The following is a 13,638-nucleotide window of genomic DNA, read 5'->3' as shown; positions in this document are numbered from 1 at the left end:
AATAAGAAAAAAATGACATGGGTGTCCGTCGGCAACACTGTATGAAGCATGAGCCATTCTCAACACTTTAACAAGACACATCGAAAACATCGATTCCTCACCCCCTAAGTAAATAATTTTAGCTCGAACAAGTGCTTCCTTGTTCTGTTCTTGACCAATCCAAACCTCTCAAGCTCTATATAACTAAGAAACTCTTGATTGGTTCTACCATTTTCTTGAATGCAATTATATTGAAAAGCACCAGCCCCGGCCCTACCTTTGCCCTGCCAGAAATCACCCACCTGCCAAAGTGCCAAAAACTGTATGTGTTGAATCTGGGGTCAGATTATTTTCCCTCTGCTCACATAGTTGAGACACTTGAAACTTTTGATATGCTCTGTAATAGATGCTAGATGGATTAAGGAATTGCCGCCGCATTAAAATCTAGGGTATCCGTTGTTCCATGACATTGAAGAGATTTCGATCAGTTCGGACCTTAACCGTCAATCTTCCGAATAGGGCTTTTGCTTTTTGGTTTATTGTTTTTGAAGCCTAGGGTTTATTGTTTTATTTTTTGACTTCATATTGATGGGGATCGGATGCACAGGTGAAGACTGAAGAGTGAGAGAGGATTAAGATAGAAGCAACAACAACTAGAACAATGCGTTTGGAGAGGTCGTGATGGTGAAGCTATTATTCTATTACAGGCCGCCATAACGGCTGTAATTGCTGGGCAAGAGTTGAGGATGAAGAGAAGGCATGACGAGGAGCAGGGGCTGAAAATTGCGAGAGGGAGGGAGAACAGCTCCGATCGACGATATCTTTGTATCCGGAAGGGTGTGCCCATCAAAGAGAATGCTGAAGGTGTGTCTGAGTTTTGATGCCTACACAGTGGTAGGTTTTTTGACAAATTCGACAGTTAGGACAATAACTTCTGATATTAACATTCCTTGGTCAGTTTCAATTCTTAATGAACTTGATGTGGATGCCTCTAAACGTCCTAGATTTCGTTTTATATATTAGTGGTTTTCTAATCTGAACAGAAACCAGTGAGGAAGGGTGTATTGGGGGCACCAGTTGTTGCGGGTAAGAGAGGTTAGTTCTTTATACGGTATTAATTGACGTATTTTTAATATTTTTTTTCGATTAATATAATGATCCTTTTAGTGAAAAAAATCTGAGGCATGATGTAAATCATAGGCAAACTCTTAATCAGTTCCTTCTTCACCCTACAAAACTGACATGTATCTGAATCTGCAATTCCTCAACATTAGGTTCAATTGTAATCGATGTGATCTGCTTCGCAACCTTAGATGAACTCACAAGGACAATAACCAGCTTGTGGAGGGGGAGCTCAAAACAATCAATGTGTTTGTACCTTCCCCACAAGGAGATTTCCTTATGCTAATGTGGAGAACTTGTTGGCATCCTTACCAGATCGTTGAGTTTCGGCCTTTTGTTCTTTGCACCATTCATAAGATCAGCACACACTTTCTCAAGATTTTTGACGTTCTTGGACGAATAAGAGTAATCCTAATCCAATTGAATTGCTCATATGGTTCTTCTGCAGAATTGTCTTCTTTAGCCCCTTCCTCTTCTTCATGCTGCTTCTTGTCTTCGCAGGTTTCTCTTCATCTTCTCTATCACGAATCAAACACACTCTAAGAGGTAAGTCTGTTTGGATTTTAAACATTTTCATTCTTTATTTATTTTTTCCTGAAAAATTTGTGGAAGAATGCTATGAGATTTCAACGTCTTCTTGTTCGTTACTTAATAAACAAAAAATTTGTGGAAGACCTTGAATAGAAGTTGCTTTCAACATTTTCACTGTGGAAATCAATTTCAAGTTGTTGAAGAATGCTTCATGATTTCAACGTCGTCTTTTTCTTCTTCGTTTCTTTAAAAAAAAAATAATTTCTGGAAGACTATTGCTTTCATCTTTTCTATGATGCAAGAAGAATCGATAGGTTTCACAATTAGATTTTTTCATTCTTAATTGCGAGTTCCACAACCTGAATTTTCATTCTTGCAAGTATTGAAAATGATTATTTTTTTTCCCTATAATATTTTATATATATATTTTTTAATTTTTATAATCAAAGGGAAAAGGGACAGTATTTTATGTGAAGACTTTTTTTCTAAATCAGGTTTGGATTGAATCAGGTTTCATGGATTTCATTTGAATAAAATAGAAGTGTTTTTTCTGAGCCCTTGGTTCAGAATAATCCACATGGTAAGCTCTCATAGCTCACTTGGTACTCTTTGAGAGATATTCTCTCTAGAGAGGAGCCAAACCCGGACATCATATTAGAAATTCTTATAAAGCAAGAAAAAAGGTAGACCCTAAGGAATAAACCGTCGCTCACGCTGCTAAGGCAACATAGTGACAATGATGATGGGAAATTTCTCAAAACTCCCAAAACATACCTAGCTTATCGGGAAATGTCCACCTTCAAAGTAACTAAGAGAAAGAGATGGACCTTGATTATAGTACTATTAGATCAGACGGTGAAATTGTGCTCGGATTGGAATGGTACCAAGAAGGCAAGGTGAAATCCTAATGGATCGGATTCTTTGTCCTCAACAAACTGCACCAGAGACGTTGAGATAGAGAAGATGACGAAAAGATGAACTGCTACAATTATCAAAACTATTGTACAACGACCTCACATTGCAGGTGGTGTCTTATAGGAACTCCTCTCCCATTGTCCTCACAATCACTATTGTACTTGATCTTATAAATCCATCGACAACCCACTGTTTGTTTCCCATTTCAGTAATTGAACCACTTTCCAAGTTTTGTTATTGTCAAGGGCTTACATTTGATCTTTCATAGCTTTAACCCAAAAATTAACCTTGCTTGCTTCTAGAAAATTATTTGGTTTTTTATTAGAATCAATAGCTGATAGGGAAAGTCAAGAACTTGGGAGAAATATTATTATAGCAAATATATGCTTGAATAGGGTGTTGGGTGGTATGATAAGTGGAGAAAGCACGAAGTTAGGTTGAGGGCTTAACCTGCGAACCAAAGTAGGATCTGGTTTAGAATGAATAGGAGCTAGTTCAGGAGGTACAATCTCATCTAAAGAATGTAATGATATCCTAAAGTAGGTGTTGGATCCATTGGCACATTCTTAATAGGTGTTGGATCTATTGGAACATTCTCGATAATGACTTGATTGTCAGTGCCATTCTGGTTGTTGTCATAAAACTCTTCATGCAAAGCTGGGACAAGAGTAAATTCAACTTCAAGATCACTATAATTAATAACAGTTCCATTCCCCCACTAAATAAAATGTTTGCAAGAGAAAAACATATAAGGTTCATCAACAGTAACATCATGAGAGATGTAAAGACGATGAGTACTAGGGTCATAACATTTATATCCCTTTTTGACAGTTGAATATTCAACAAACACACACTTTCAGGCACGAGGATCAAGTTTACCAACAACATGAGAGTGAACATAGCAAATACTCACAAAAACGTGAAGACGTGAAATGCCAAATTTTCAACCATGAAGAATCTCCATAGGAGATTTATTATTTAAGACCCTACTAGGCAATCGATTTATTTCAGCTTGTATTAACTGCATCAGACTAATAAGATTTTGGTAAATGACCAGAAAATAACAAAGCTCAAGTCATCTTAAGTAGATGATGGTTTTTGCGTTCAACTACTCTATTTTGTTGAAGAGTGTCAATGCAAGTAGCTTGATGAATAATTCCCAAACCGTGGAGAAAGACCTAAAATGGATGGCTAGTATGCTCTATTCCATTATCTGTACGATATGTCTTGATGCAAGTATTAAATTGATTTGAACCATATGACACCAATCATGAAAAACTCTAAGCACTTCTCTTAGACTTTAGCAAAAACAATCATGTTGTATGTGATTTATCATCAATAAAAGTGAAAAAAAATAAAAATAAAATTGAATCCTTCGACTCTAGGAGCACTCCAAACATCTAAATGAATAAGATCTAATAAATTTTTTGAAACATGAGTACTAGAAGAAAATGGCAGTCTATGCTTCTTAGCAAAATGACATGGCTCATAACTACTAGAATCATGAGAAAGTGATGGATCAATAGTGTGCAAGACCCTATATGATGGGTGGCCATCCTCACATGCCATATCGTGTACATTTTCTTTTTTTTGCCATTAAGCATCTGTGGGTCTTTGTGTTCATCTTGAAGGTGCCCTTCACCAATCGTCTTCTCGGTGATGTGATCCTAAAATAACACATTTCGAGGAGAAAAATAACATTGCAATTCCATTTTTTTAGTACGACTGCTGATGGACAATAAATCAGAGGATAGAGAAGGAACAAACAAAACATACGTATTTGAAAAAAAATCTGAAATTGGCCAACACCCAGAGTTGGAACTTGAGATCCTTTAACAATGGTAATGGGAGGATAGAGATTAGAAGTCATTTGGTCTAGTCTTAAGAGAAGACAAAATATGTGAAGAAGTGAAGAACTACACATATGGTCTATACTCCCGAGTCAATTAAGCACTTCTAAGGAAAAGTTGAAAGGGCATGAACATTAGGTTTCCAAATTCAGGTGCAATATTATTAGTGCCAAGACATGGTTCCATGATTTTGTAACAACCGCTGAAAATGATAAGCAAGAGTCTTAAGAGTAAACTGAAAATCAGTGGGGCCCCATTTGCATAGCAACCTTAGCATCTTGACATTTTTCTTTACTTGGACGTAAGTGCGCATCAAGAACCCAACACCTGTCTTTGGTATGATGACCATCACGTAAGCAATGGTCACAATGGAATTGACTATGACCTTGATCCTTGCCTTTCCCTTTGGTTGGTCTTCTAGTGGTCTGGCTTTACTATTTGCCATTAGTAATAACAACATTAGCCAAATTCTCAGTGACATTACTTTCAGAACTAGTTCGGCGTTTACGGCATGATGCCTAGTTTCTTCTCTATGTATTATGGAGCAAACAATAGTGAAAGATGGTAAAGTGGGACTCATAAGAACTTGACTCTTTAGGTCCTCATACTTAGGTTTGATACTAGTCAACGAATGAAATATCTTATCTTGATCTTTTCGTTTGATATAATCAGCAACATTCTGAGTAGAGGGTCTATATTGGCATAGTTTATTCCACCTTCCAATGGGTGGGTCCTTATGCTCTTCCATTTGAGTGAAAGATTCACCTACCTCCACATAAATAGTGTTAGCAAAGATATATAATAAATATTTCACTTAATACCATGATACAAATGGCAAAAAAATCAAAGAAAATAAGGATGGTTAGATCCTCATAGGATATATATGTTGGATCTACCGATCCACCAAGATCTATTATTTCTATAATAATTAAAGCATGTTATGAATACAATCGCGGAAGCGTAGAAATAAATACCTGTCTTGCATTCACGTTATAGATCCTCCTTTTGCTCTCCTCCTTTGCTCTCCTTGAATCTTCCGTGCTTTTCACCTTTTTGGAATCCTTCGTTTGTGTTTGTGACTCTCAACCCAATTTTTCCTCGCTTTTTTTTCCCTCCTTTCCCTCCCTGTCGTCCTGTTGCCCTCCTTGTTCCCACCCCACATCTCCCACTTGGGCTATACTCCGTCCTTTACCTAGTATTCGCCATTGCCCATTCCTTCATCACTCGCCTGTTAACCACAACAATTATGTCGATGTGATGCTCTTTAATATACGGACACAACTATCTCTCATTCATCATTAACAACTCTATATCCTTGGGGTCTCGAGGTAATATGCAAACCTTATGTATCACGCATTCCTCTTGTGGGTCATTTCTATCAATGATCCCTACCTTGAATTACCTCTGGTAATACTCGATATTATAATTTGGCAACCGCCATTGTCGATCTAACATTAATATCTACTTTAGTCATTGCATCCGCTTGTGCCCCATTGCTCCCCTATTGCAACCCCCTTGCACACCTATTTGCATGCCTAGCATTCTACCGTTTGCTTCATTCTCCTTGGCTTCCATTCACCCTTTCTATCTATCTACCTTGACTTCCGTCATTCGCTTTGCTTCCCTTGTCATTGACATCTGTGCAATATTCTCATTATTTACTTTAATTATTAACACAAGTGCGTTCATCTTATTAATGATTTTCATAGTGGTCAGATTTTAAATAACAAACAACAACTCCACTATGGTATCAATATTATAGACATCCATCTGAAACATGATTTTTAACAACTCCACTAGTCCTTGTTCTTTTGTGGTACTTTTCATATATACTTATCAGTCAATTTTAGGCATTCATTTAATAATAATGACAAATATATTTACCAAGGAAACTACCATCATGTTGTGAGTTACTCTTACTCTTTCAACCTTTGGGTTGAGATGCACTAGTCCCCTTACATTTGCAACTATCGTGGGATATATGACTTTGAAGTGCCAACACCTTTGGGTTTGGTCTTCTAAGTCATCATATTCCTTTAACATGTGCATAATCTTACTTTGATGACACCTTTGGGTGACCCATCATCTCTCATATTATATATATATTGATCACAAAATACTATAATAAAATTATATTTTACCACTTTGGTGGTTCCATATATTCTATCATAATTTTATGTAATTCTATTTGCAGATAATTTATATGGATTCTTTCAATGAGACAACTATGCATATCCTGTAAATTGTTTCCATATTCTAGGAACTTTTATAGCAAACATTTTACGAATATTTCTTTGACAAAAACAAATATATTAATCCACATTAATGAGTGCAACAATATCCTTGAAAATCTCTTACCTTTGGGTAATTACCTTAAATTATTATTCACTCCCACTCGTGTGCATATACTATTATTATATATATGATATCACATTTAAGCTTCACCAAACTTTGACTACTATACGCAATAGGGTGGGTGATGCCACTTTGGTGGATTACCTTCTCTTCTTATTATCTCCATAATTTGTAGTCCAAATACGCACAATATATTAACACGTATACAACCTCATTTATTAATTATTGATAAACTATAATTTTTCACCATTACCATAAATAGACTTTATTTAATTCATTATAACAATTGTCGGATTAATCACTTTCAAGTTCTAATGCAATGGTACCTTCGTTCTGCTCACCATTCTTTTTAATTTGTGGTGATATTTCATGGGTTGATTTGGTACTTTTAGCCAATCCACCATTAAGTGCCATGACACCTCTTTACCCCATTTTTCCCTTTGATCTTGTTAGGGATTGGATGCCAATTCGCGACACAGTGCACACGGGATTTAACGTGGTTCGCAACCTGCCTCGTCCCCGGGGTGGTTTCACTATTTCCATGAACCTTACACCACTCTCCACACACAAGTGCCACCCTTTGCTTGCCCCTCATCCTTATCCTCGGGATGTTTTCCCATCCCTTCGGTTGATTCCCATCTCCTCGAGTGTACCTATGGTTATCCCACACTATTTATAGGAACCTAAACCCTAATCCCTGTTTCGTTTTCCCGTCTAGTTTGCCCAATCCTTTTCTTCAATACCCCCATTTACATGGACCCCTACCCCCACACCCAACAATCTCCACCTTGGCTTGTTCTCCCACCTTGTCGTTGATGATGTCTCTCTGCTTACCGTCTCTTGTATCCACCACCCTTCCGCATGCCCACATCCCCTCCGGGATGCTTTTGTTGCCCATGCAAATTCCATGCCCATCTATCATGACCCGCATGTACCAAATATTCTTCCTTGTACTTTCTGCCACTTATTTGGTCATTCCGTGTTGGATAGCGCATGGTTCGCATACACTAGTTTCATAATAAAACCATTAATTTCTTTTACCATGTATTGCTATGTGCACCGTATTTCAACCAATTTTGTAATCTGCCTGCTACTGATCATACGGAGCAACTAGTTCTGGGTGGCTTTACTCATACTAGACTCGTATCTTCAAGATTCAACCCTTCATTAATTTTCCTTATGTACAGCATGGCTCCTGGATTAGTCAATGGAACATCCTGCATTCGCTTGTGGATTCCATGTGCTCGGCTCATAATAATCATTGTCAAATATCATCCGGGAATGATGTATATTGATCCAAATCATTTGAGCAATCACGTTCAACAAGTGCCTTTGGTCCTGTCTGCCCATTTTATTCCAAATTTTCGAGTCGATATTATCATTCAATCCAATACTAATTAATTTTATCTCCACTTTAAAGTCACAAACCACCAAATTACTCAACAACCCAATACTATGGCCATGAAGTGGTGTGGCTGGTTGATAACCTGGAGCTGATATAAACATGTGGGTTTTGGGGAAGCAAGACTAACTCCAAGAGCTTTTTCAATTTAAAATTCAAAGTTCAGACTGTTTTGAGTAATAAAATAAATTTCCAGCAAGACTAGAAGACACGTTTGAGGTGGTTTTCAACTTTTCCTCTTCATTGCATTTCTGGTGCACAGACCAGGCCCAGCAAGTCTAACTTATCAATTTCAGGTAGTAGGAGTTGATCGAAATGGCATGAGGGCATGCTGATACAGACCGTGAGTCGTTCCTTCATGCAAACCAAGAACAACTTCTGATCCATGTGGAGTTAGATTGATTTGTTTCTCAGAACCCAAATCGCTCCATACCTATCCCCGTCATCACAATCCGTTCTTCTACTTTTCTATTAACACCAGCGGCCCTGATAACGTCATTCATCCAAATCCCATCATGAACAATGACTAAACAGGAGAAAATAAATCTAAACAACTTTTATGGTCAAACTTGACGACCCAGTCAAATTTGCATGTACGTAAGGTAAAACAGAGCGGTTCATATTTTAGCCTCTGAAGCGGTTCATATTTTAGCCTCTGAATTGGCCATTTTGATCAAATCGGTTATCACTTGGAAGTTGGTCTGCAACTTACCCAAAATTATGCAAATTTCTAGACATAAGCACATAGAACTGTACGGACTTTGAATGCGCATATGGATATTTATTAGCCACTACTAATGTTTTATCACAGTTCTAATTGTGGTACCCTGTATGCTTTTTCTTTTTGTTTGCTGATCAACGTGGACCACCATAGACATAGAGGCAGGATGAGGAGATGGCGACTCTGGTGTATCATTCTCTTTATAGATAAGTCTAACACAGAGGCGGCGAATATTCTAAACATTTAGAAGAAACTGGAGTACTAGAGCCCAATTAAAACTTCAGCTCAAAATTAAACAAATAACAGTTCAAGCGAAATATAACGTTTAAGATACAAACTCTCGATACGAAATCTAACACAGAGGCGAGCGAATATTCTAAACATTTAGAAGAGACTGGAGTACTAGAGGCCCAATTAAAACTTCAGCTCAAAATTAAACAAATAACAGTTCGCGAAATATAACGTTTAAGATACAAACTCTCATCGATTATCGATCCAAAATTTCAGGAACACATCTTCTTACCAAAACCAAAACAAGAACTTTCGACTCTTTAGATCCCAAATCATGCATATTATTATATCCTCCCAGATCCTAATAACAAATTAAATCAACAGAAAATATAATCTAGAATTTCAATAAAAACATGTATCTTCCAATAATAAATCAAATCAATAGACTTCCCACTAGATCCCAATAATAAATCCATCTAGATTTCAATTAAACCTTATATCCTCCCATTGGTTAGGATATCTGGTTTTCACCAGAGACTCGGGTTTAATGAAATATGGATTCTCCCATTGATCCAATTAAATCAAAACACCCAGCTAATTACACATAGAGTCAGATTCATAATATTAAATTATTATAGAAAAATGGCTCTGATGCCAATTGTTGGATCTACCGATCCACCAGGATCTATTATTTCTATAATAATTAAAGCATGGTATGAATACAATCGCGGAAGCGTAGAAATAAATACCTGTCTTGCATTCACGTTATAGATCCTCCTTTTGCTCTCCTCCTTTTGCTCTCCTTGAATCTTCCGTAGCTTTTCACCTTTTTGTAATCCTTCGTTTGAGTGTTTGTGGAAACAATCTCAAACCCAAATATTGCGTGTGACGGCTACGGGACCCAAGGAGTTATTTATAATATAAAACCCTAACCTTTAACCACTCCCACAATAGTAAAGGTCAGTAATACCCTTGAATGAATATGAGCCCAAATAAAGGAACCAATGTTAGTTAAGCCCACAAAACCCAACAATATATATATATACACACACACGATGGATGATGATGAGGATTTTCCTAGCTAGCTTTAAATCATTGGGATTGGTTATTGAGTTATGTTTTCAAGCACAACTTATCTGCTCTCCAAGCTGAAGCTGAAGCTGAAGCTCTTAGAGTTGCACTTCATCTCGCCATCAAGAACAACTATAGGAAGGTTATATTTGAAGGAGACAATGAAGCTATCATCAAGCTTATAAATCACAAGAATGATCAAGAACCTTGGAAGATCAAGAACATGCTGGAAGAGATCCGTTCCCTAAAGCTTCAATTTGATTTTATCTTCTTCGATCATACACTAAGAGAAGGAAATCACGCAGCTGATAGGCTGGCCTCTCTTGCTGCCTCTCATCCTTCCTTAAATCTTATTTCAGTCAATCCCCCTCCCATACTAAACTGGAATTTGTATTTTGATGCTATTGGATGTCCTTTCCCTTGAGAGGTTTTCACTTTAATAAATTCCCCAGTTTACCAAAAAAAAAAAGAGTTATGTTTATCTCTATCACGTGTATAAAATGTAGAACTAAAAACATGTTTGCAATTTATTCTAATAACAGCTATGAAAATAAGATGATTCAGGTAGAAAGCCAAAATACAGACAAGTTCAACCACAATTTTGTTTGGCATACTTATTTAGGAATATAAACAAGTACGTGGTGGGAAGAAAAGTTACTGAGCTAGCCGTGTCTATGGAATGTTGCATCGGACGAGAACCACAAAGGAAGGAACACGCAAATCAGAACACTAGATAAAAGAAATGCTGCTGCATACCACAGATCATCACAAGGCTTCATCCACCGAAAGTTGTTATTAGGATGAAATCTTTTGGGAGACAGGACTAGCAGCAAAAGAGAAACAGAGAAAGGGGGATAAGCACAAAATGCCAAATTCAACATTTGCAAAAGACTTCGCCAATGGAGGGTGGGAAAACCCCATCTGCCCACAAGGGAATCACACAAACTAACCAAGTTAGCAGGCTGAGACTAAGCTAAACAAGAACTCAATCTACCCCTTATTTTTCTGGGTATTTATGGTAGCCAACTGGTAAAGAGGCCTTGTAGAAACAAATGATATTTAAAAAGTTGTAGTTCAAATGTGATATGAACCAGAGCCTTTCACCTACAAAATGATTAAAATTCTTTTACAGTCAAAAGTGATATAAACCAGATTCAGCTTCTTACAAGGAGATACCTAAAAAAAGAAAGATTGATAACTGGAGAAGCAGAAAGAGATGGAGCAACCTTAGTCTCTATTTTCGAGCAAACAAACTGGAGGAGGTGGATGAACTTCAGAATAGGAAAGAAGACTCTTCTAGTCGACCTCTAAAGTCTTGTTTTTCTTCTTCTTGTTCTTGTTCTTATTATTATTATATAATAACAGCAAACCTCATTCTAGTTTTTGAACAAACCTGATAGGTCATTTATTATATCAAATCCTTTATATTTTAATGAAACTAATTGGTTGTTTTATTTGGATATGGACAGATTATAGCATTCGGATATCAAATTTATAAAAAGAAGAGCAAATTGCACTGGCACCCCAAAATGGAGGCCTTAAAACACTGACACCCCATTTTATTTTTAAAAAACACTGACACCCCAATTCAATAAACACACTAGTCCATTCTGTTAGTTAAACGGTTAACCCACTATTAATTTTTTTGTAATTCCAAAAATGACCTTACTAAAATCTGAAAAAAAAAATTTTAAAAATTAAAAAAAATAATAAAATGAAGTGAAACGGTTGAACTACCAATCGTCCATAAAGTTATTCTTTTTTTTTTTGGTAAATGAGAATAGATTTCTTGAATAATAAGTCAAGGGTATGATAATCTTTGCAAAAATATGATTAACCAAGTAATAACCCTTTTGACAGAATAGAACCTATGTGTTTTTTAAACATAAAGTGGGGTGTCAGTGCTTTAAGGCCTCCATTTTGGGGTGCTCTAAAAAGAATGGTTAGAACCATATTGGCACATTTTTAAATCAAATCAAAGAATCACACCCAAATTAAGATGGAAGATTTGATTATGTCCAAAGCTAGAGGTTTGATCTTGTCCAAATCAGAAGGATTTTCGTAAAAAGTCTTAATTCAGCAAGCAAATATTTCGTTCTCTCTTGCGATCAGACATCTAAGGAAGAAGTTGAATTGGAAAGGGACTAAATTGGAAACCATTGCATTAGCAAAGATGAAGAAAGGAAATAACTGAATTGGGAAGAATTGCATTGCCAAAGCGAACGATGGAAATAACAGATTTGGAAAGAATGCAGAATTGGCAGGAATCCTCTATAAGAAGGAACGGATTTTCAGAGATTAAAGAACACACACAAGCTACAACAAGAGGAAGCCACAGTTCTGAGGAAGAACGGCATAATGTTTTCTATTTACATTTCTTTGTTTTTCTTTTCCATGTCTAGCTAAATCTAGCTTTCGATCAAGATTAATGGAAGTTTGATTTTCACCAATTGTGAGACTTTGGATTATCAGTTTTCTTTAATTCTCAGGTATTTATGCGTTTTCTATATTTATTATGTTATTGTATTAATCCTTAGACAAGAGAAGAGGCCTATTGTTTTATGATTAATACAATACTCAGTCAATTCTTATATAAGTGACAAATAGCATTCTCGAATGGGTAATCAATGCCCTGGAGAGTTTGCTATGAGAATGTATATCCTAGTTTAAATAAACAAGGCTTTTTTCGAGTTTATTGACTAGGGATTAGGTCTTTTAATTTTTAATGCGATTAATAGACATAACTCAAAGGACAGATCCGAAGGTTATGTTTATTAATTAGGGAATAACTCAAAGAACAGATCCGAAAGTTATAATAAAGTAGGGAAAGATTGGTTGTTAGAGGACTGATCCTCAATGACCATAACCAATCTACCCAAAATTAAAGTTTTTATTTTTTAAGTCAATGATCAATTGAGATAATCAATTCTGAAGTTGAATCTTGATCGAAAGTTTTTATTATTCTAATTTTCTTGTTAACTACTGCATTCGTTTATTTTTATTTAATTTGTTGATTCAAAACTCCCCAATTTTTATCAAAGAATAAATCTTCACCAATCTCTGTGGATTCGACGCTACTCACTACTAATACAAATTCAGTTGAGATAAGGATTATCTTTGGTGGATTCGACACCCATCAAAACCAATCGGAGGAGATGGAAGAACTTGGAAGGAAGAACCGGGAGGAGTTCTAATCGTCGACCCCAAGAAAGTGTTTAATTTATTTGTTAAAATTTTCGGTTAGAAATGTTGTTCATCATGGGTTGGAATCAGCTAGGTAAAGCAAGTCTAATGATCAACTGGACCAAATAGAAGCTTGATAGTACAAAAGCGGATAAAAATCCGCTATGTGTGGGGGCTTGGTGTGGGTGAAGCAGATATTTTAATCATTATTTCATAAACAAACTTAACACCTTTCAAACAGCATTAATTGACTTGGGATCTAAATGTATAAAGGGGAC

The sequence above is a fragment of the Hakea prostrata genome, chromosome 1 (genome assembly GCF_041222555.1).
Source record: "Hakea prostrata isolate BN-2017 chromosome 1, UWA_Hpros_2, whole genome shotgun sequence".
Taxonomy (NCBI): Eukaryota; Viridiplantae; Streptophyta; class Magnoliopsida; order Proteales; family Proteaceae; genus Hakea; species Hakea prostrata.
This window is presented reverse-complemented; position numbering follows the sequence as displayed.